The 25,113-nt window shown below is 48.0% G+C and overlaps 1 protein-coding gene across 1 annotated transcript in view; it reads left to right on the top strand.

Moving 5' to 3' along the window:
• The first annotated feature begins 3,257 nt into the window (after positions 1 to 3,257).
• RARB (retinoic acid receptor beta) overlaps positions 3,258 to 25,113 on the top strand; it is an 863,700-nt gene continuing 841,844 nt past the window's right edge. Inside the window, exon 1 of the mRNA XM_069572811.1 lies at positions 3,258 to 3,378. The gene's annotated coding sequence lies outside the window, so the exon portion shown is untranslated. The remainder of the gene's footprint in view (positions 3,379 to 25,113) is intronic.

Below are 25,113 nucleotides of genomic sequence, written 5' to 3'. Positions count from 1 at the left end.
CAGCTCATGACTGGTGAAAACTCACATATTGAACAAAGTCAGTGCTCAGCTGACACTCTCGAATCTTTCCTACTGTTTTTTGTGGGACATCCTGCCTCCTCCAAAGTTCAGAGTTCCATTGGTTTCAAGAGCTAGTACCCTTGACTTCTCTTTGAAAGACTGCCCTCAAACTACTGGAGCCTACCCAAGGGCCAAGGAGTTTATTCCCCTTGGGAGACTGTTAACCAGTAAGCTGTCCAGCGAAGGAATATGAATGTCCAGCTTTCTTAACTCAGTTTGCTTCCTGAGTGAACTGAGGGAAATTCTGCAGTGAGCTTCCCTTTAGGATGAGGCCAAGCCCAACTCACCGTGGGACTTCTGGACCTGTGGGGCTTTCTCCTCTTCCCTGCCCTTCTCACCCCAGTTCCCTTAGTGGTTTCCACTAGGAGCACTTTCTTAATAAATCGCTGGCCCATAATTCCTCACTCAGGGCCTGCCCGTGGGGAACCTGATGTGGTCTTGGGTAAGAATGGAGCTCTCCCATCGTTGCCCTTGTGACACTTTCATGAGTCAATTTCATCAGCTCACTGCTTGCCCAGATTTCTGATTAGACATGACTTCTGGGTGTGTCTGTGTTTCTAGAAGAAGGTAGCATTTGAACTGGAGGACTGAGTTAAGTTGATGGACCTCCGCAACGTGAGTAGCACTCAGCCAATCCTTTGAGAGCCTGAGTAGAACAAAAACGGGGAAGAATGAAGAATCTTTCCTCTTTTTGCCTGAGTGCTTGAGCTGCGACTTCTGGGTTTTCCTGAACCCAGACTCCTAGTACTCAGGCCTCCAGACTCCGGGTAGAATCCACACCATCAGTGGTCCAGCCCCCAGGCCTTCGAACTACAGCACCGGCTCTCCTTGGCCACTAGCTGGCAGATAGGAGATGGTGGCACTTCTCGGCTTCCAGATTGGTGTGAACCAGTGCCTGAGATCCATGTTATTCGCTACATTCATATGTATCTCTGTCTCTGTGCCTTATGCACCTCCTTCTGGATTTGTTTCTCTGGAGACTCGGACTTAAAGTTCCCCCCATCTTTACCTTGTCATCTCTGTCCAATTTTCTTTCTCATTCGTTTCTAAGGCCCGAGGAGCAAAGTTCCTTCCCTCCCTCCCTCTCCACTTTTCCTCCTCTCTTCTTTCTTCGTTTTCCTTCCATCTTTCATCTAGAACAAGCCCTGTGACGCCAGACTTCCAATCCTTTCTCTCATATCGCTCTTAGAATTTGGAGGGGAGGGGGGGAAGCGAAACTGTTTTGGATCCTTTTATTGATTTATGCATTTTTGACTGTGCGGGGTCTTCACTGCTGCGAGGCAACTCTAGTTGCCGCAAGTGAGAACTACTTTTTGTCGCAGTGCGTAGGTTTCTCATTGCAGGGGCTTCTCTCTTGTTGCGCAGCACGGGCTGTAGGGCACGTGGTCGTCAGTAGATGAGGCACGTGGGCTCAATAGTTGTGGTTCCCGGGATCTAGGGCACAGGCTCAGTGACCGTGGCATGCAGGCTTAGTTGCTCCAGGGCAGGTGAGATCTTCCTGGACCAGGAATCAAAGCCGCAACTGCCGCATTGGCAGGAGGATTCTTAACCACCAATCCCACCAGGAAAGCGTTGGGTTTTTTAATGGACTATTAATAATTCTTTTAATAATGTACTCCCCTTTCATTGCTTAAAATGGTAATGTTATTAGTGCTGAGCACAGGATGTCTTTTGTTTGGTTGGTTGTTTTTGGATAAAGGAACATGAAGGGGGCAGAGTAAGAGGCTCCAGAGTATCTTTGCTCTGGATACCGCTGACAAGTCTTCCTTGAGGACCAGACTTCAGATTCCAATCTACCCAAAATAAGGACGCAAAGCCAGGTTCAATTCCTGGAGCAGTGGCCGCCGAGGCAGCCCCTCACATTCTCCTCTGGCAAACAATCACCAGTTCCTCTAGTGTTTAATGATACCTGGGGCTGGAAAGAACAGAAAAGGGGTGTGTGTGGGGGGGGTGCTCGCTTGCAATAAGACAGTGAGGTAACGTCCATTTGGTGCTTAGAGTTTGAGGCAAGTAATGTCTGGGGAAGTTGAAACAAAAAGACTGGACTAGAGCTGTTTAGGTAAAATGGCTACTTGGGTAGGGGATGGTCTCCCATCTCTGATTCATGGCACCCAGGAATGGAAGTGCTCAGCGTCCCAGTGGCTCTCCTTTTGAACTGGCTCATCCATTACTAGGGTAATGATTTTCCGTCTGGGCAACAGCAAAGCCAAAGGCCTATTACACAGGCAACATAAAGTTAAAAAGACATTATGAGTAAAACGTTGGCTCTGGCAGGCTTTTGCCAACTCTTCTCAGGAGAAGATTGCCTGATGCCGCCACGTGTTTATTACACTTAATAATGTTTACATAATTCTTCCTTGAGCTCATTAGAGCTGTCAGATCCCAAGTAAATGTGCTCCCTCCTCGGTTTATCTTTAAAGACTTCGCAGTCAATAAAGCAAGATGAATGGCATCCAGGGCACAGACGACATACGTACTCTCCCCGGCTTTGCAAACACTGACAAGTTAGACCCTCCGTACTCGTGGGCTCCGGGGTCTTAGGCCTCCATCTGAGCAGCCCCTTAGTTCTTAGTGCTTCTCCACCTTTAAAGGCTTGGGATCACCGAGAGCTGGTCAAACAGGGCCAGGCCTCGTCCTCAGTCCTCGGAGATTCTACCTCAGTAGATCTGGGGTGGGGCTCAGAAACGAGCATTTCCACCAACCTCCTCAGATGCTCTTCAAGTGCGTGGCCCTTCCGCCCTGTTCTAGGGGTGATCTGCCATCATTCCCTTATTCGGGGGTATCCCTTGACAATTCCAGGCGTCCTGGCCTAAGGCATGCAGCAGCAGCAGCAGCAGCAGCAGCAGCAGCAGCAGCAGCGGCCACGCGGCGGTGGAGACAGCAGGCTCTGAAGCCGGAGGAGAGCAGCCGCAGGGGTCGCAACTGCTCGCGTGCAAACCTGCGCTGGGCTCGCGTGGCTCAGCGCTGGGGTCGCCGGCGTGGAGAGGCGGGGCCAGAGCCGGGGCGGGGCCTGGCGCCCTGGCCGTGATCGGGGGTGGGGCCTGGTGCCCGGGGACTGGGGTCGGGGTCGGGGTGGGGCCTGGAGTCCGGGCGTGGGGGGGCGGGGCCTGGCGCCCAGGGGGGTCGGGGTCAGGGTCGCGGGTGGGGGGTGGTCTGGCGCCCGGGGCGGGGTCGGGGGCGTGGTCGGGGCGGCGCCTGGTACCGGGGGCGGGGCGCGGCGCGCGGGGCTCGCGCTGTCTGCGCTCCGCGGCGGCTGCAAGGGCCGAGGGCACGGCCGGCGGGTGGCGCGCCGCGGGCTCCCGGGCAGCCCGCCGACAGGTAAAGCCGGGAGAGCGCGTTGGCGGGTCTTGCTGCCCGGCAGTGCTCAGCCCCGGAGCGTCCGGCCCGCAGACTGGGTCTGGGCCCCCAGGGCGTTTGCGGAGCATCCAGGGACTCGCGGCGGAGCCGGGGGTTTGCTTGTTTCGCGCCGGGGCGGGGCGGGGGGCTCGGGGCCTGCGGCCAGCCCGAGACGTCCGGACTCGGAGACAACTTTACCCAGCGGTCCTACTCTAAGTTCCCCGTATTGCTATTGTCTCGTCGCCTCCCGTCCGACAGTCTCCCCGGACTCCAGCTTTGTTCTCACCAGGCCGGACCCCCGGTCCCCCAGGGCGTGAACCCGGGCTCTGCTGGCAAGTTGCACCTGCTGGCTCCCTTCTCGTCCCTGCCGGGTCTGGCAGGGTCCCTAGGGCTGGTCACCTCGACACCGCGGCCGGCGGTTTTCGCGGGTCCCCTGGGCTCTGGGATCACGGGCGTTAGACACCCCCGCCTCCCCCCGGATGCGCGTGATTTGAGGCCGGAGGGAAGGCGAGAAAAAGTTTGGAGGTTCGGCTAGTGCTCTGGAGCCGGGAGCGCCCGGCTGCACACGGCACGAGGTGGAGACAGTGCTTGGGGCTTGGCGCCGCGCAGAGGGTCTCTGGAGACTGAGGTCCTGGTTGAAGAGACTCGTCCCGAGTGAAGGGCAGAGGCTCTAAGCCTGGACTGCCGGCGGAGGTGGGAGGCTTGTGCTGTGCGCTCAGGGGCAAGGCAAGGCTGGTGTGACTGCAGAAAGGGCGAACAAGAGAGGAAGACTGAGGTATAAATACATATATATATATAGTACCCAATGTACACTTTTCTTTTTGAACATAGTTTGGAATATTGTAAGGATGCCTCCTCAGACTGGAACTCCCAGAGGTGGGGGTGGAGACGAGAAACGGGTAAGTTTTACCCGGTGCTAGAGCTGGTTTGGAAAGCGAACAGGTGACAGAAGACTTCTTGGGGGTGTGTGCTCGCGCGCGCGCGCGCGTGTCTGTGCGTGTGTGTGTGGGCTCCACCGCGCGCGCGCACGTGCAGCGGCCAGGGATGCTGGACCGCCCTCGGACCCTCCTCCCTCCCGCCCTGCGCCCCTCGTCCCCCTTCCAGCTCCAGACCGCGGTGCGAGTTTTCCTGCCACTCCTCGCCTGAGGCTGGCGGGTGACAGCCGAGGTGACGGTCACGGAGTGGAGCAGACAAAGAGTGCACTCGGACGACCCTCCAAGGGCGAGGCGCCTGGGGGGAGGGTTGTGTCTGTGTGAGTGTGTGAGCGTGTGAGTGTGTGTTTGGGTCCCCTTTCCTGCCAGCTAGAGAGACAGCATTGGTAGCAGAGGGATGAGGTGCGGAGAAAAGGTGAGGTGGGGCGGAGGAGACAGAACCCCTCAGGGGGATGGAGAGCAGACGTTTAAAACCACCTCGCGTGATTAGCTGTAAAATAGGTTCATTTTAAGGAGAGAAGCGGGGCGGGCTGCTGAACTAAAATTTTAGAGGATGGGGACGCAGTAACTTTGATTAATAAAGGTATTTCAGCGATCGGTGTTCAAGTGAGTCTGAGACCTCCCGTTTATTGCTTGTTTTAGATAATCGCCTTTGACAAGTCTTTCCAGTACCTACTGCAGAAGTACCTTTTCACTGTCAGAAAGAAGTAAAAGGCATATATACACAAATAAAATGCAGCTAAAATTAAGTTTAAATGAAGCTTTGAGCAGGATTAAATGGCTTGTGTAACTGCTGAATGTTGCTAAAGTACTGTCAGGACTATAAAATAGCCAGACAAAAATAAAGGAAAAAATAATTGTAACAAGAAAATGAAGGCTTTACAAGAACTTCAGTAATGAACACATAACAATTGATGGTATGATGCAGTAATTATTTTCGTATTTACGCCATTAACGATTGTAATTTAACGTTAATGTCCTGGTATTTTATTCCTTCTCATTTGCAGACAAAAGCACATCTGAGACACCATCAGGGAGTAATTTGGTAATATAAAGTCATGAATAGAAAACACTAAACCATGCTCAGAACTCTGACAACATAAAGCGTGAAACAAAATAACCTCATTTGCTGTTTATTATCTGTCTTTATAATTCTGTTTACCATCATTTGCATAAATGAATAGCTAAATTGTATAGTATATCCCTTTTAGGAAAAAAAAATACTTGATGCTTTTAGATAGACCGGGAGGGAGGGGAGGGGAGGGAATGGTAGGTAATTCTTACATTAAGCACGAAAAAGATTTTTTTTAAAACTTTGTGGTATTAGAAGCCTTCTGGAAATAATCAGAGCAAATTTAGCCTACTTTAGGCATCCTTAATTTATTTAACTTGGTTCAAGTACTTTTTAACTATATATGTAATTAGTCTATGGGCAAATCCTAGACTTCTTTCCTAGCTAATCTTAACAAACCAAATCGAAGTATTCTATCTTACATCATGAAGCAATTTTTGTTAACCTAAAAATCTTTTTTTTCTTCTTTTCAAACTTTCAAAGGATAAATTTTCTGAAATGAAGGAAGAGTTTTTTTGGAGGAAGCTCAAAACAAAATCCTTTCAGCAGAATTTTAAGTTAATAACATTTTAAGACAAACATCAGAAGTCACAGATTTTAGAACTACTAATTATTTTAACCTTAGGATCTTTGCTAAAATTGTCTTATTCATATGGCAAAGGGAACAACTAATAACTGTATTAAGAGGGCTGTGAAGTAAACATGCCAGCCGAACAGCTGAGCAGAACGTGTGTGGTTGGGGAAATCAGTTGATCCCATCAATGTTTTAAAAAATCCATTTATTCTTGCCAGCACACAAAATATCATCATGATGATTGAATGCACCTTTTCCTTCCTATACAAATACATTAGTCTCATGTGGAACGGCACAATGAAATCAGTATTACCTGAGAATGGATTCTGTATGGAAATAGGAACCTTGTATGTATTTTAAGTGCAGAGGGGAAGAAAGAATAAGTGACAAGCAAGCTGTTCATTATAGTGGAGACTGGTGATTGTATAAGATCAGGGTGTATTCTTATAGTTTTGCTGGTTACAAATTTGGGAAATGCAACTGTGTGAACAAAGTACATTTTCAATACAGGTTTAATTATTATGCTCATCCTTGAAGAAAGTCACTATTCCTGTTATCACTTTTATATTCCAAATATTTGAAACACTGGCCAATTTCTCTGTATTTGTATTGTTTCTTATGTCATTGTTCTATATGGAAGTTCTCTATTTTTCTTTGTTTTAAAGGCTAAAATCTGACTTCTGGTTAATTTATTCACTGCTGTGACATATTTACTAAGTACCCATTATTAGCTATGAGATACTGTGCTTGGTGCTAGGAATTCAAAGATGACTTGGATTCAGTCCCTGTACTTAGAAGGTGAGGAAGACAGTTATGCAATAAATGTAATAAAATGTCATCCGTGGAAGTTTGTCTAGGACTTTGGAATAAGACAGATTGGGTTCAACTTTCAGTTCTGCCTCTTACTGGCTGTGAGACCTTGATCCAATTTTAACCTTTCTGAGCATCAGTTTTCTTATCTGGTCAAGGCGGGGAAATAATACATCTCTGAATCACAGAGTCCTGAAGATGACATGTCAACGTATTTTAATGTTTTCCGTCTTAAAAACAGAAAACAGCCCGGGAGCCTGTGCTTCTCGGCGTCTCTCACGCCATTTCTCCGCCCCAGCTGCCGCCATGCTTCTAGCGATGCCAAGTCTGCACACCCTCTCTCCATGTTGTTCACCCCACACCCACATGGCTTTTGCCCCCACCACCTATGGAAACAACATCTGTTGAGATTAGCAGTGACCTCTGTGTGGCCAGATCCAGGGAGCCGCATACTTCTTCAACTTCCTGGCGCATCTGAAAGAGTTGACTGGTCCCTTTTAATTCATAGGCTGTTTTCTCTTGGCATCAGTGATTTTAGTGGCTTCTGTGACACTGTCCATCTCCAATTTTCCTCGTTAGACTTTTCCTGTTTCTCAGCTGGCTCTTCCTGCTTTGTCTCTAAATGCAGGTTGGATCATTTTTCCAACCTGTGGCTGCATCCTGGGCCCCGTTCTTGTGTCTCCATCCCATACCCGAATGAAGTTCCACAACTAAAGAAAGTTCAAGTAGTCATCCTTTTGAATGGTCTGTTTTTTCTCATGGCCGACAGAATACAAAGGCTAATATAGGAACATAATTAGGAGAATGAGTATCGAGCCTGTAAATGTTGACATACAGAATTTTTGACAAATGCTAGAAACCGAAAGCAAAATAACTGGAGTAAGTGGACTGCTGGGGCCAACACCCAAGCCATTGTCTCTCTAGCTGCCCCCTCTTTCAGTTGGGAAGTTGCATTCTTAGCCACATGAGCATCCTTGAGTCCACATTACTTTGCAGTCATCAAATTTGAGAGTTAACAAGGTTTAACTTCCAGGAGGTAGCAATGAAGTCCATGTAACCGTGTAAACAAGTCTTGGTGACGTAATTGGAACGCAAAGATCAAGAATAGTCTAAGCTTCACTTTTCTAAAGACAGAGGCATTTTCATTCACAAAAGAGGCACAGAGACGCGAGAGCTGGTTCCACTGTGAGTGTCCCCTGGAGTCTGCTGGTCTGGTCCCAGCCTTTCCCTTGGGTGACAGAGGCGGTAGGCCCAGCCTCTCAGTGATCCTCCTGTCTCCCTGTCCTGTTCTTTCTTCCTCTTCCCGCTCTTCCACTGCTTAGTTCCTTTCTCTGCTTTCTTCGGGGCTTCCTTTTTGTTTCTACAGCTTCTCTTATTCCTTTCCTTTTGATACCGAGCAGGGCCCCGTGGGGCTCCTGGGCACAAGGCCTCTCTTTGTCCCTCATCTCTTTGATCACAGTAAACAGCCTTCATTCAGCCTCCATGACCCTCCCTGAGTTCCAATGGGCAGATTTGAGCAGTTGTTAATTAGGGGAGGGAGGGGGACGCAGAGACAAGGGAGGAACAGTCAAGAGACAGTCATGCAGCCTTGGAACAGGGTCCTGTTTCCCCACAGGACACACACAGCAGTATCTTTGAGTTGTTTTGCAGATACTGAAATCCCGTCCAGGTGGGAGAAGTTAATGATCAATGATGGTGTGCTGCCCACAAGCATGTAGATTTCAGACCAGTCGGACCTGAAAGTCAATGGTGCTGACTGCTGCTTAGCACCAACCCATCAGAAGAATGTCACCGAGCTGATGGTGTCCTCTTTGAACCATGACTATAAGACGTCTGAGTATCTTCCCCAAGCTGGGACACATGTCTCTAAGGACATGACCCTGCTCTGTCCTCCTTTGCCTGGCAGAGTAATAAGACTAGCCTTTTCTCCTTCACCCAAAACTTGATCTCCAACATTCGATCCAGCCCCAGTGCACAGAGAAGCTGGGCTTTCAGCATCAGCACCTCTTCCCTTTCTTCTGTCCCTCGTTATTCTTACTGTCTTCCTTCATCTTTCGTGTGTGTGCGTAGTCGCTCAGTTGTGTCTGACTCTTTGCAACCTCATGGACTATGCCCGCCAGGCTTCTCTGTTTATGGAATTCTCCAGTCAAGAGTACTGGAGTGGGTTGCCATTTCCTGCTCCAGCAGATCTTCTCAACCCAGGGATCAAACCCAGGTCTCCTACATTACAGGCAGATTCTTTACCACCTGAGCCACCAGGGAGTATAAGCAAAAGCAAAATGGAGATGTCTGCGGGAGCTTTTGCCTAGTTGTTAACCACCGTCGTAGGACTGAATCTATGGCTCAGCTCCTGCCTTTTGTTTGCTGGTCTTTGCATCCATCACTTGGAGCTTGTTTCAAGAACCTTATAATTCTTGCCTCAGTTTTCCCTGTATCAGCTAAGAAGCATAGAAGAAGTGGAAGAAATGGACCCATACTGCCATGCTGTAAAATGACCTTTTTCCAAGAAGGAGTCTTTGCCACCAGGTGACATAACGGGGCCCTCCCTGCTTCTAGAGCTCAGGCACTGTTTGCGTCCATCTTCGCAGTAATGATGACAACTTGAATAATGGTTTAAGTGGTGATAACTAATACGTATGGAGTCCTCGCTGTGTGACAGAGTCTGCGCTAAATGCTTGATACGTGTGCTAGTTTTTCTTCACTCCCAGTGAGCCCATATTAGAGGGGAGGAAACAGCCCAAGCAAGGCTAATTGCTTGAGGAGAGGTTGCAGGACTCAAAGTTCGGGAGGGGCAGCTCATCTCTTCTTAGCTGTGGTGCCCTTCCATCCTGCCGGGACACCCATATTCTGTGTCTCTGATGACGTCCTACTGATGACGAGCTGCAGGAATGCCCTGAAGCCGCAGTATCTGCTCTAGTAACACTTCAGAGAAATGATGGGGGGCAGGGGTGGGGTGGGGGGCAGAGAATGGCATTCATTTTGACCTGTGGGCTCAGCTTGTAGAAGAGGTCAACTGGGTCCAGCTTAGGGCGAGAGCCTTACAGGAAAGCCTAGTGAGGGCTGCTCATCATGGTCCTCTCTCTCTGGTGTGGCTCCTGGGAAGCCTGAAAACTAGAGGGGCTTTCCTGTGGGACTAAGCCAAGCCTCACAGCTTTGGGAAAGCCTCGAGGGACTTGAGGGCCTTCTTGATCGTCAGCCTCTCTAAATCAATGCACTTTTTAACTTTCGAAAAAGACATGCTATAGTTTGTCTTCAGTGACAATGAATGGTACAAAGACTGGGTTTGAGCAGAGAGGGAGCACCGTGGCCTTGTGTGGTGAAGTGAGCCTTGGCCAAGGAACCAGTGTGATGGGACCCCCCCCCCCCCCACCTGCCCTTCCACAAGCGGAGGTGATCTCTCTGATCCTTTGCAGAGTCAGCGCCTGGGAGGCCGTGACTGCTGTGTGAGAGGAGGGCTGAGCATGAAGGAGGCAGCAGTGGGCAGTCAGTGCCTCATAAGGACTTCCAAGATGAGCCTTGTGCTCTGATAGAGTCCGTTCCAGAGCCTAGTTTGAAGTATCTGAGGAAGTGGGCAGTCAAAACACAGGAGTCTTTCTAGAGTTCCCTGACTGATGACCTTGTTTCTACTTTTGCCTCATAAGGGAAAGTCGCTCAGTCACGTCCGACTCTGCGACCCCATGGACTATACAGTCCATAGAATTCTCTAGGCCAGAATACTGGAGTGGGTTGCCATTCCCTTCTCCAGGGTATCTTCCCAACCCAGGGATCGAACCCAGGTCTCCCGCATTGCAGGCGGATTCTTTACCAGCTGAGCCACCAGGGAAGCCCTTGGCCTCGTAAGACAGGCCTTATTCAGATGTTACGCTGAGCCCCGTACATACAATCATGTTCCATTCTGATAGTGCGTTTGTAAATCCAGTTTGTTAGGAAGTCTGACAAAGGTACCAACTAACATCATCAGCTATATAGTACTGCGCTGTAATAGGTTTATAAGACTTTTCCATAAGTAATACGTGCATGAAAAACAAACAGAAAAAAATGAAACCTTTTAAATCTTACAGTGGAGCACCTTGAAAGGTAGAGTGGTAGAGTACCACAGCTGGCGCCCCGGGGCTGGCATCGAGCGGACAGGCAGGAGGAGATACGGCAGGAGGAAGGGGAGGTGGGAGACAGTAGCGCTGAAGGACCAGCAGCAACCGGAGATGGAGGGCAGGCTGCAGGCTCATGCGTGCCTGATGCCAACGGTACGTGCCTTCATGTCTTTGAAGGTTCCCAACTTGGAGGTTCCTATGCAGGGGACTTCCTGTAATCAGAATAAGACACTTAGTGAGGGGTTGCTCACACCGTCCAACTTCTCACTCTTACTGAAAACCCAAGACCTTGCAGGGGCCTAGGAGGCTCTGTGTGCGTGCACTGCCCTTGGTTATCCTGTGGCCTCATCCACTGGCCTCCTTGTTGAATAAATGAATGATTTTTGAGGGAACAGGGGATATCTAAGGTGCTCAATAATGTCTTTTGGACAAACAAAGAAGAGACTTGCTGTTTCCGTGGTGACAGTAGCAAAGATAACGTTAGAAACAAAAGGCGTGGGGACAACTTAGTGAGTGGAGGAAGGGAGGAAAAGGTGGCTGTTAGAACTTCTTGTTCAGTCGCTCCATTGTGTCTGACTCTGCGACCCCATGGACCGCAGCACGCCAGGCTTCCCTGTCCTCACCAACTCCCGGAGCTTACTCAAATTCATGTCCATTGAATCGGTGATGCCATCCAACCATCTCATCCTCTGTCGTCCCCTGCTCCTCCTGCCTTCAGTCTTTCCCAGCATCAGGGGCTTTCCCAATGAGTTGGTTCTTTGCACCACATGGCCAAAGTATTGGAGCTTCAGCATTTGTCCTTCAAATGAATATTCAGGACTGATTTCCTTTAGGATGGACTGGTTTGATCTCCTTGCTGTCCAAAGGACTCCCACGAGTCTTCTTCAGCACTGTCAGAACTGCTGGTTGGTAATCAAGAGTTTGCATGATCAATTTATTCATTTATCTAACAAGTATTTACTGAGAACTGGCTGTGTACCAGGCACCAGTCTAAAGGGTGTCTGTCCTTCCGTGAATGAGCAGTCGCTGGCTTCTTGTGGCTGACATCTATTAGGAGAAATATATTACAACTCAGTAGACAAAATGATAATGTCAGGGAATAGTCCATCCTATGAAGAAAACTCCAGCTTGGAGGTGTGAGAGGAGAAGTTTAATTGTGGATCCCAAGACCTTTCTGGTTTTAAACTCTGTCCCCCTCTCTCCTGTGCTGAAAATCATACTGAATGCAAAGATGAGTACAGTTTAAACAGTCTCATACAGTCTGACTGTATTGCCTTGTCTTCCTTAAGATTTTCCCACTAGTTATTAAGACCTGCTGCTACTGCTAAGTCACTTCAGTCGTGTCTGACTCTGTGCGACCCCATAGACGGCAGCCCACCAGGCTCCCCCATCCCTGGGGTTCTCTAGGCAAGAATACTGGAGTGGGTTGCCATTTCCTTCTCCAGTGCATGAAAGTGAAAAGTGAAAGTGAAGTCGCTCAGTCGTGTCTGACCCTTAGTGACCCCATGGACTGCAGCCTACCAGGCTTCTCTGTTCATGGGATTTTCCAGGCAAGAGTACTGGAGTGGGGTGCCATTGCCTTCTCTCTATTAAGACTTACTGTACAAGTATTATTTGAAAAACAAAGAGTTTGACAAAAGAAGGTCCTGGAGTGGTGGTTTCTGTGAATCAACTCTGCACTTAATTTTAAAACTGTAGCCAGTGTTTCATGGGTACAATGGCAATTGTAGTATTCTTTTGAAAAATAATTTAATAAAGAAGTCAAACATGGAGTAAAGAGCTTTTTCTTGCCTTCACACATCAATACATTATAGTTAAAAGAGATCATTCTGAAAAATTTAAATTGAAAGAGGTTCAATTTCCGTGTGATTTTTCATTACTTAATTTTCTCAGCACCACTTTAGCCCCTTTATTTTCTTGTTGGTGTTAATTCATCATGGCAGTGATAGAACACAAATACAGGTTCTGAATCAATAGGATTGGCTTAGAAACATACATAATTAATGACAGAGTGAACAATTAGCATCAAAGAAATGATGATTGCTATGGATGAAGCATTCAGAGCATTTCTGATACGACCAGGTGGGGTCACAGGTGACCGAGGGGACTGGATTCATTTTCCGTCACCGCCTTTAATAAGGTGACACGAACTTAGTGGCTTAAAACATTCAGTTCAGTTCAGTTCAGTCGCTCAGTCATGTCCGACTCTTTGCGACCCCATGAATCGCAGCACGCCAGGCCTCCCTGTCCATCACCAACTCCCGGAGTTCACTCAGACTCACGTCCATCGAGTCAGTGATGCCATCCAGCCATCTCATCCTCTGTCGTCCCCTTCTCCTCCTACCCCCAATCCCTCCCAGCATCAGAGTCTTTTCCAACGAGTCAACTCTTCGCATGAGGTGGCCAAAGTACTGGAGCTTCAGCTTTAGCATTATTCCTTCCAAAGAAATCCCAGGGCTGATCTCCTTACACATTTATTATCTCATAGCTTCTGTAGGTGAGTCCAGGCAGACTTGGCTGGATACTCTGCTCAGGGTTTCTCCCAAGGCCAGAATCAAGGGATGGCCAGCCTGAGATTTATCTGGAAGTTCTGGGAAAGAATTTGCTTCCAGACTCACTGACACTGATGGGAGGATTCGGTTCCATGTGGTTGTGGAACTGAGGTCCTCCCCTCCTCATTGGCTGTCAGCTGGGGATTGTCCTCAACTTCCAGAGGCATTTCTTGGCCCGTGGACCCTTCCACCTTCCAAACCAGCACCAGTGAGCTCAGTCCTCCTCATTCATCAAACCTCTCTGCTGTCCTTTGCCCACGCAGCTCCTCCTTCCTGCCAGAGAAGGTGGCCTGCTCCGTAAGAGCTCCTGAGACTGGGCCCACCCAGGTAATCCAGGATAGTCTCACTATTTTAAGGTCAGCTGATGAGTAATCTTTTTTTCCTTTTCAGGTTTTGAAAACTGAACTTTAGTTAGTTTACAATGCTGTGTTCGTTCCAGAGTATAACAGTGATTCTGTTATACATGGATATATAGATAGATAGATGTTATTTTTCAGATTCTTTCCCATTGTGGCTTCCCTCATTGCCCAGACCATAAAGAATCTGCCTACGATGCAGGAGACCTGGGTTCAACCCCTGGGTTGGGAAGATCCCTGGGAGAAGGGATAGGCTACCCACTCCAGTATTCTTGGGCTTCCCTGGAAGCTCAGATGGTAAAGAATCTGCCTGCAATGGGGAAGACCCGGGTTCAGTCCCTGGGTTGGGACTATCCCCTGGAGAAGAGAATGGCAACCTGCTCCAGTATTCTTGCCTGTAGAATTCCAGGGACAGAGGAGCCTGGTGGGCTACTGTCCATGGGGTCACACAGAGTTGGACACGACTGAGCAACTAACACTTTCACTTTTCCATTATAGGTTATTACAAGAAATTGAATATAGTTCCCTGTGTTATACAGTAATCTAAATTTCTGCAAAGTTCCTTTTCCCTAGTAAGGCAACACATTCACAGGAGAGCTATCAGAGAGCGGACAATATGGGGGCCTAAAATTTTGTCTATCTTGGGAATATCCTTGTCAACTGAGACAGACCAGATGACCTGACAAGTAGGTGGATTTGAAACCTATACTCCTTTGGCGAAGGAGGAAGTGGTGTTCTTTTAGTAAATCTTGTACTCAAACCACTGCAGATTAAAGGCACCCTTGGTGTTCAAACAACAAAACAAACCTTGCTTTTTTAGTATTGAAACATGAACTCTGAAAAGCAAGCTTAAGTAAATAAAGGAAACACTTTTGTCCTGTGGTGGAATACACCTGGATCAGAAGGGGCTCAGCAGGACTCGTGGCTGAGAACTCAGAGGTGGCCGCCCAGCTCCAGGCACTTGCTGTGCTCTGGAGCAATTTCAGCCTCTTAATGACAAATGTGAGACTTGAAATGATGGCTTTGAAATCTGAATTTTTCCGGGAGTCTGGAAATCTGTGTAAAATCTCCAGAGTTCCTTTTTTTTTTTTTCCCAATGCCAACTAAATCAAAATTAAAATAATAACAGCAAAACTAACATATTGGGTGCCTAAACTTGGCTTTCTGGCTGCCAGTTCGCAATGTATAGTTTTATTCACAGTGAGTAAGGTGCATGTTTGAGTAAGAAAAGGTTTTTAATGTGATACAAAATACTTTCAGAGTTGGTGTGGGCAAAGTTGTCAGCTACTCCAGTAGAACCAAGAAATGTTTGCCTTTGGCTTCCAGATGCGAGAGTGAGCCCTGGTTACCCATTTTTGTTTTGTTTGTGAAATGAAGGAAGTAAAACTCTAATGCTGTTTCCTGAAGGTTTAACCTTACAGAAGTGTTTAGAATGCCACTTTTTCTTGGGTGATACTCCTCAGGTTTCCGCAAGCAAAAGGGACCAGGGGAAAGTGTAATGAATTATACACTGAATTTGAAAGAATGTGAAGAACAGTTTGGATAACCCAAACGTGGGTCCCAATTTGCAGAAAATGACTTTTGTTTTCAGAAATTGGGTGAATGTTCTTTACAGACACCGATTTAAAGGGACAGTTTATCTTAGAACGAAGTGCGTGAGAAGGCACTGAAATCCCCTTCTACTGGCTGAGCTTGAGGTTCATAAGGTTTCCAATAATTGCCTCCTGTTGGGTGGAAACGGGTAAAAGGATGGTGGGATAGTTGGCAGAACAGCTGTGAGTCAAACAATAGAGATTTGACTTAAGGCTCTATCACCCGCCAGTTGTGTGACCATTGGCAAGGTTATTTCACTTCTCTGAGACTGTTTTCTCAGCTGTAGAACAGGATCATTAACACCTAACTCAGAGGTGGTTGTGAAGATTAAGTGGACTGATGGGCTTAAAGCATCTGGGTTCTTCTTACATGATTCTAGATTGGAACACCCAGGATTTTATCAACCACTATCAATTCTCATGCTGTGGATTTAAAAATGACCAAAGATATAACTCTTCGCTCTGATGCTGGGAGGGATTGGGGGCAGGAGGAGAAGGGGATGACAGAGGATGAGATGGCTGGATGGCATCACCGACTCGATGGACATGAGTTTGGGAGTTGGTGATGGACAGGGAGGCCTGACGTGCTGCAGTCCATGGGGTTGCAAAGAGTCGGACACGACTGAGCGACTGAACTGAACTGAACTGAACTGAAAGGTGTAACTGCCCATATGGGGCCAGGGTTTATCTGCCCCTTGCTAAATGAAGCAGTGAGGACATGAAGGGGTGGTATAGGTAGAATTCAGACCCTGGGTGGAAGCTTCATCTCTTCTGAGACTGTTGCTGGCTTAGTTGAGGGTTTCTTCTTTCCCAGAAATTCCCATCATGGAATATTGCTGTGGTTTCATGGCAGCATTTTCAAATTTGTGCCCAAGGACCTGGATCCACACACTGCTTTTACGATACACCAGCCTCTCCATAGGAACGTGGTAAAGACACACGCTATCTGAGCCTTTTGTATGAAATAGAAAATTAAGATATCTCACTCACGGTGGGCTTGAAGGGATTGCTGGAGGCAACATATATAAATACCATTTATGGCTTAGGAATCCAAATGGTTGCCGTTTTCTAGTACACCTGCTGGGCTGTTTTCTTTGGTCTGGCATGAGTAAGAGAAAAGCAAAACTTGAAAATGACTTGAAGCACAAATGTGAAGGTGACACCCAGTCACTAGTCACTACTGAATCACTTAATGAATATTTACTGAGCATCTAACCTGTTTCAGGTACACTAGGTGTCCAGGATAAAATCAAAACACACAAAAACCAATGACACAGTGCCTGACCCCGGGGGAACTGGGCTCTAGCTCTGAAGATAAACATTGTAATGCCTTGTGATACAGGTGGTGATTCAGATTCTCGCAAAGTATTTTGGAGAGCACTGGGGCAGATTCTAGGAAGACACTTGGAACGAAATATGTTACGGTGTTTTTGCTGGAGGTTAGTATCTAGGAGATGCTCTCAAAGATGAAAAACAAAACCAAATGTCTGTCTATTTGCTTTCTTGAACTTTAAGTTATATATTCAATGGAGTAATTCCATGGACATTTCCTCAGTTTTCCTACCTAAGGTCATCTTTCTAAAAATATTACATAAGATTTAAAATACAATTATAAAAAAAAAAGAAAGAAATTTACCTGCCGTAGCCCTAGATGCCAAAGCACATGGCCATGAGCTTGTGATTGGTCAGAGCTGTTGCCTCGGTCAGGGTTACCGTAACCTTCTAAAACTGCTACTGGGAGTCAGAGAGAATCCTTCCTTAAAGATATTCCGGAAGGTGTGTTTCAGTTTTGATGACTTGTGAAATACCATAAAGTATTTTAGTAAGGTCAAGCTTAGAACTAGATTTCAAAGAAAACAAGTTAAATTTATAGTAACCCCTTAAGTCAAAATTGAATACTATTGCATACTCACTTTTTAGACGAGTAGAAAAATCAGACCAACAGCAGGCAAGTTAATTACATGGTTCTATTACTAATAATCTTTTATAATATAATGGAGAATAACTAATAAAATATTTTACTCTCAGTGAGATCATTAGCAGACATTTTATAATTATAAATAGGAGTTTTATAGCTATTAATGATAATGGATTGCAGTGGGTTTAGAAACAATTGAAATATTGACATTTTAGAAATTATTTAACTTTTATTTATTAATGCACATTTTTTTAGCTTTCTATCCATTGCCTTTTCTATTATTATATAGACCTACTACAATTAAACATGAAGGAGCTTATTGAAAAATGGCTTTTTTGAGTTTTAATAATCAGGAGACAGAAAATATATTCCTGGACTCTTGTTTTTAATTGATGTTGTCTATTTTCATGCTCCAAAGGCCTAATGATGCATTAAGAGTTTTCCATTTTTGTTGGTTCGATTTTCTATTGGGGAACATTCCTGAAAGTCATAGAATGAAGTCGGGAAGGAAAAGATTGAAAACTTCCCAAGACTGACTACAGTTATGGAAATAAGCTTATGATGGGAAATAATGCAGGCCATTTTCATTTTTAGTTCTTATCAGAGATTCATTATACTTATATATAAAACACAGAAATTATTCCATTATAAATTCAAAGCTATAGTTAGATCAGCATATTAAGAACCACTTCAAAGTGGAATTATTTTATCATTTTGAATTATTTCCCTTATAGCAGAAGAAATGCCAGTTGGGCTGCAGATTATAGAGGACTGTCGTCTCTCCCTAGAAGAGTTAGCAATATGAATATTGTTTTGTGAGGAATGAGATTTGGGAGTTGAGAGTGATCTTATTAGCACCAGACTCCCTTGGCTAATAATCTCCCGACTATGGGATCTATATTAAATCCTTTTCTATTTATATTCTTTGGCAGGCTCTTATTCTTGGCCATTGTGGAGATTTTGTTAAGTAATAGTTCTCTTGAGAAATCATGGGTGCTTTCTGAGGTCACGGTCTCCGGAGAGCCTAAACAGAGGGCTATACATCCTCCCTCCAGTTAGGAAGCCGCACTGTGCCCATTTGCTTTAACACATACTTGATTTGTAAGGTTTCTGACATTCCTTTCTTCCAAGAATTTAAGAGTGATCTATCACTCTTTATTTTGTGAGGCAAAATTGATTAGGGAAAACAATAAACATAATTCTTGAAGCGGGAAACCCAATATATTTTGAATACTTGCCTGGGCTGCCATAGCAATCCTCGTGTGTTCATTCTCTAGAGACCGCTGGGCCGTGCCAAAGGGGGCCTGGTAAACAGTCCTCACGGTATTTCCTTTTATGCTGGAAGGAATTTCACCCTTGGCCTTTATTGTTATCATTTTGCTCTGACAGGACAAGAAATCCATCACCTTCCAAGTACTGATACCTGTTCGTTGCGGTCAGGTTGTTTCCAGACGGAGGAAATCTACCAGTGTGGTGGTGGTGTTCTTGAACACCCACCTCAAGGTTTCAATGATAGTCGTGGTTTAAAAACAGAGATGGATTAGGTGGGCAGTGCTGGCGAGCAGAGGGCCACGTGTTTTACTAGGTTTCAAGGGTCACCTGAAAGGCAATTCCGTTTCAAACTCTGTGGACTTCGAACAGTCTATTTCCAGACAGAGATCAGCCTAAATGGATGAGGGGTCAGTGCTGGGGAGTTGGTATTTGGTGAAAGGTAGATTTTAAAAGATGTCAAGACTTCATTTCCCACCTTACCCTTACTACTAACTCTCTGTGGGCCGCAGACAGGTGACTATTACTCTGGGTTTAGGCGTTCTCACTTGGGCACCTGCCCACAAGGATGTGTTAAATTTACGTGGGCCAAGTAACTGGCACATTACAGACTCATCGTGCAGAGTGAGCTCCATGCACTCACTTCTGATGGGTGCTCAGATTTAAATAAAATGTGTCCCCCCTATCTGCCCACACAGTAGCCCGCTCCTGTCAGATGAGCCTGAAGACCAGGTAAGCCTTGCGCTCCTCCAGGTCGGGTCCTCAGGGGGCGGCAGCAGCCTCTTCTGGGAGCTGGTGAGAAATGTAGAGTCCCGGGCCCCACCCCAGAGCCGCGCAGCCAGAAGCTGCCTCTGAGCCAGGTGACCATTGATGCGCGTCCAGTTTGAAGGGTGCTGTGGGTCCTCCCCCGACCTTGTCGGTTCCCTGTGCTCTGCATTGTGGGGGTCTCTTCCGTGCCTCTGCTGCTTGCTGGGGTGGTATTGGGGGGATGGACAGCTGAGCTGAGCTTGGGGGTAAAGGCTACAGCCCGTCACCCTGCTCGTCCAGGGAACAGCCCCCAGCTTTGGGCCTGCACAAGGGGACCCTCAATAAATGTTATTGAGTGAAACTGAGCAGCCAGCAGGCCGACTTGCCCATGAGTTCCGCGGACTCACAGCAGCCCTCCAGGGGCCTGGAGAGCGATCCCTGCACGGGAGGTCACTGCCCAAGGCGCACACGGGGCGTGCCAGGAGCAGGGCCTTGCCCGAGGCTGCTGTGCCTGGAAGTGTGTGGAGCTTGGGGGAGCCTGTCAGCTTTGTGCAGCTGGCACCACGGTGGGGGAGAGCGCTCGCTTCTTCCCGTGCCCTGCCTGGCAGAGGCGGTGTGTCCGTGGTGCTTGGGGAGCAGTTTTCTTTTGGTGATTGTCTTTCTGGTTCAGCGGGGACAGAGGAATGTGCTCGGTCCAGCGTACCAGCATCATACTTTTGCACATCTGCGACCGGCTGGCCTGCGTCTCAACTCTTCTCTATTGGTGTTAAATTTCCAAGTTGCCGGTCGATAGGCTGGCACAGGGCATGGTTGCGACAAGGGGACTGGGGAGCTGACGGTGCCCCAAGGGCGATGAGGAGGGGGACAGAGCTGGCTGCCTTGGGTGCTGGGAGAAGCGGGAAACTGGGCTCCTGAAGGTGTGGTCAGTGAGTTGTGCTGCATGACCGAGGGCAGATCAGATCGGTCACTTTCCTAATCTGTAAAATCGTGATAAGTAGACCTCAGGCAAGCTTTCTCAGTCTGTGTGTGTGTTTGTGTGCGTTAGTCACTCAGCTGTGTGACTCTTTGCGACCCCACGGACTGCAGCCCTGCAGGCTTCTCCGTCCATGGAGTTCTCTACGCAAGGATACTGGAGAGGGTTGCCATTTCCTCCTCCAGGGGAGGATCCAGGGATCCAACCGAGTCTGCTTTGTCTCCTGCATTGGCAGGCAGGTTCTTTACTACTAGCGCCACCTGGGAAGCCCCTGTCAGTCTACACCAGAGTGTATTTCAGTGAAGTTTACCCCAAGGCCCCTGTACCGCAGTGGTCCATAATCTGCCTCCCCAGCGGGTTAGCGTTCTTAACACTCCCCTTTCCCCAGCTCCCTAGGCCGGTCTTGGCGACTCTGTCGGGTCAAGGTACTTGTTTTTGGAACCACCCCACCTCACTTCCTGCTGCTGCTGTAACCTTGGGAGTCTGCTGAACTCACAATGACCAGCATCTTCCTCTTCAGCAGACTTCTCATCCTTGTGGTACGATCTCTTCCTGGTCTGTCCTTCGGTCAAAACTCTCATTGACCCACGTGGCCAATCTCTGGATGGGACTTAGAAGAAAACAGCCAGATGAACACACAAAGTCAAAGCTCCCCTAGTTCTTCGAAGGATGCTTCTTCCTTCTGGATGGAATCTGTATTCACAGGCGTACTTAGTCGCTTCAGTTGTGTCCAACTCTCTGCGACCCTATGGACCGTGGCCTGCCAGGCTCCATGGGATTCTCCAGGCCAGAATACTGGAGTGGGTTGCCATTTCCTTTTCCATTATTCGCAGGAACTTGTGACAAGCTGAGTGACATTAGCACGCAGCAGATTTAGGGGCTAAAGGGGACATTGATCCATCCTTAAGATAGTTTGCCTAATAGCAGCTGCGGTAGCAGACAAACGCCCCCGTTTCAGTGGCTTCAGTGGCTTCCATGAAGTTGAACTTGGTGTGAGATGCAGGGAGCACTGTAACGAGGACAGGCTTGGGCTGAGGGGCAGCAGCGAGAAGGATCAGCCAGCCGGTCCTTCAGAGCCCCGGGACGCTGCCGCCTGCTGTTTGCCACTCGGCTTTCCTGGGTTACCCTGGACAGGAGAGAGACCATGGAGGCAGGGAGGTGTTTATGGGGAGAAGCCGGAGGAGGCACGCATGCTTTCTGCTCCCCTTCCACTGTCCAAAGCTGAACTGCATGGTCAAGTTTAACCACAAAGGAGCCGGGAACTGCAGCCTGCCTGAGTGCCAGGCCTGGGGACCCATCCTTGCTTCTGTCTGCGTGGGAGCTGTGCTGTTCCTTTTTCCTTTTTCTCTTGCAACTCCTTAGAGAGGCTCGACCTTCCCTCCTCCTCTTGAGAGGCAGCTCTTTTCAGGGAACAGCCCCCCTCCACCCACCCGAAGAACAAGAATAGAACCTTGGCGTGCCTTACTTTGACGGTTGCCAACAATTAAGCCAGTCTCAGTTTCCTGTATTTCAGAAGGATGTTTTGACAGTAAATTATTTGGGGTCATCGTCTTGGTCCTGTGCTTTTGCAGTTTCCTTGGTGGAAGCACAGACTCACACAATTCCGCAGTGAGAGACATAATACTTCTTACCCTGCCCACCGCAGACGGAATCTGAGATACACACAGGTTAAAAGATACACTGTCCGGTGCAACAGGGTTCTGCCTGCCGTATCCTTTCTGTGATTACAGTTTTTAAAGAGCTAGCCTGAAAATATAGGACAAAAGCGATGGTTTAACTTTTTTTTTAAATAGGTATGCTGGCTCTGGAATCTGCTGGATAACTTTGAACAAGCGAATCAGTTACTCTGTGTCTCAAATTCCCTAATCTGTAAAATGGGACTAATCATCGTAGCTACCTCCTGGGTTGATGTATGCAGTACATAAGATACTGGATGTTAAGTTTCTAGTATGATATCCGGAACATAACCTCTATGCTTCATAAATATTGACTATTACTTTTCTTTAATGCCAGGAGGATTGGTATTTAGTTCAGGGGCTCCAAAGAAGAAATTACAAAGCATGTGGCCTTCTGTTACTGGACGAGTGGAGTGAAGGTAGAAAATCTGAGGGCAGCGTTATCTCTCTGCAGAAGGGAAATGATGATTTCAGTAGGTTCAATAGGTTGGAATCTAACTTTCCCAGGAGCACAGCTGATAAATGCCATCTCTCATTCAGAAGGTACAGGGGCTCCTTCAAAGGGCAGGGATTCTGAGGTCTGGCCGTGCAAACTGGCTCTGCCCAGCTGTCTTTGGTGGGTGGTGGGGGGCTTCCTCTGCGTGACTGCTTCCCTGGAGAGACCAGAGACTTTATGTCCCCCAAGTCAGAGCAAATGCTCCTCCACCAGCCTCCTAGAGCTCTCTTGGTGTTGGAGGTAACGTGTTTTATCCATTCTGAGCAATGAGTCTCTGTGGCTGTAAGAAAACAAGCTTTCTTCCCCTATGGTTAAAATATGCATACAGGCATACATACATACATATACAGATAAATGGGAGAGAAGCACAGCGATACTGGTTCTGAGGAGATGAAGCAGTTGCAGCTGTACACAGGGTGCGGGTGTATCATTCTCTTTGTGAGCCAGGGCCTGGGGACCTTGGTGAAATACAGATCCCGACTCAGCAGGTCTTGGTGGGGCTGGAGGTTCTGCATCGCTAACAGGCTCCCGTGCGATTTGGGGGCTGCTGGTCTGGGGCCACACTTGGAGTAGCGAAATACTGCATTGCTTCATTGTTGCCTTTTTGTTTTGTATTCTGGAGAAAATGTGTGTGTGTGTGTGTGTGTGTGTGTGTGTGTGTGTGAGTCGCTCAGTTGTGTCCAACTCTGCAACCCCATGGACTGTAGCCCACCAGGCTCCTCTGCCCTTGGAATTCTCCAGGCAAGAATATTGGAGTGGATAGCCATGCCCTTCTCCAGGGGATCTTCCCAACCCAGGAACTGAACCTGGGTTAAAGGCAGCCATTTGCCCCAGAGTGGAGAAGCTGGGATTCTAGAGGAGTGATTCGCTAGATGTGATCTCAGCAGTTCAGCCTCTGCACCACCTGGGAAGATGTTGGGAATGCAGACTATCACCCCACTCGCCCACCCCTCAACCCCGACACACACAGCAGACCTCCTCAGTCTGGGAGTTGGAGGCCAGAACCCAGCAGTTTCTGTGTGAGGCTCCTGGAAGTAATTCTGACAGGGCGGAAGTCTGAGAACCATTGCGCTAGAGTAGCGGACCCTGGGTTTGAAAGTCCTGCGGAGGATGTAACCGATCATAAAGAATGGTTCTGGGCTCCCAGAGCACATCTCCTGGCCTCTTTCTACTCAAACTGGATTCCTTGGGCTGTTACGTCCTGGCAAGAAAGGATGGGATGGAGGGAGATGGCTCTTCAAAGGCTTAGCTTTGCCTGTTCATCCTCCGGTGACTGTTCTGCTTTCCTTATGTGCCTGCAGAGTTGCTGAGTCGTGTCTGACTCTTTGCAACCCCATGGACTGTAGCCCACCAGGCTCCTCTGTCCATGAGATTCTCCAGGCAAGAATACTAGAGGGGCTGCCGCACCCTCCTCCAGGGGATCTTCCCAACCCAGGGGTCAAACCTGTGTCTTCTGGACTAGCAGAAGATTCTTTACCACTTAGCCACCAGGGAGGCCCTTTCCTTATATGATGACCGTGCAAAACCAAATGTGTGTCCAAAATAAAGCCTGGGAAATTGTTTCACGTACAACAATTCCTGAGTGGCTATGAGGCTCAGATATTCCCGTCGAGAACTTTCTTTGCTTGTGGTGTTGGGATAAATAGGATGTCCGGATGTGCCTGAGCTGGGGCGGTTTTTCACAGCACGGGACTTGTGGTGTTGACACTCGGGTCTGGTGTAACCAAGGACAGTCCGTCACCCCAACTGCAGGCTATTGCGGGCACAGCTGCAAAGAGCGACTCACTAGGCGGTCTTGTGAAAAGGCAAGCTCTGATTTGGTACTCCTAGGTTGGAGCCAGGGAATCTGCATTTTCAACAAGTCCTCAGGTGACATTCTGCTGCTGATGTTTGAACCACACTTGGCTAGCAAAGCGGTGTGTCGGCCTTGGGTTCCAAGCTGGCCCAGGTGCAGATCAGTCAGGGCGTCCCATAGCCGTTCACACTGCAGGTGGGCTGCTTGGCCTTAACAAATCCAGAGAGAATTTTAGGGCCGTCTCCAAGGCATTAGGGGCTTCCATGGTGCCTCAGTGGTTAAAAAAAAAAAAAAAACCCACTTGGGAATGTAGGAGACACGTGAGACGTGGGTTTGGTCCCTGGGTCAGGAAGATCCCCTGGAGGAGAAATTCCAGTATTCTTGCCTCAGAAATCCCATGGACCGAGGAACCCAGCAGGCTACAGTCCATTGGGTTGCAAAGAGTCACACATGACTTAGTGGCTAAACAACAAGCAAGGCTGTAGGATTGTGTATTCGGCCTATAATTGTAGAATATTAGTGGGCTTCCCGGGTGACTCACTGTAAAGAATCTGCCTGCTAATGCAGGAGACCTGGGTTCAATCCCCGGGTTGGGAAGATCCCCTGGAGAAAGAAATGGCAACCCACTCCATTATTCTTGCCCAGAGGATCCCATGGACAGAGGAGCCTGGCAGGCCCTAGTCTGTGGCGTTGCAAAGAGTGGGACACGACTTGCACCTGAGCACACATAGAATGCTAACAAATCATACAGTTCTGGGCTGTAGATCTTTCACCCATCGAATCCAAATACTCTTAAAAAAATTATTTACAAGGAGAGGTGACTGCTGTTGACCCATGAAAGGAACATTCTCAAGGCTATTGATC

This window comes from Ovis canadensis, chromosome 26 (genome assembly GCF_042477335.2).
Source record: "Ovis canadensis isolate MfBH-ARS-UI-01 breed Bighorn chromosome 26, ARS-UI_OviCan_v2, whole genome shotgun sequence".
Taxonomy (NCBI): domain Eukaryota; kingdom Metazoa; phylum Chordata; class Mammalia; order Artiodactyla; family Bovidae; genus Ovis; species Ovis canadensis.
This window is presented reverse-complemented; position numbering and strand designations above follow the sequence as displayed.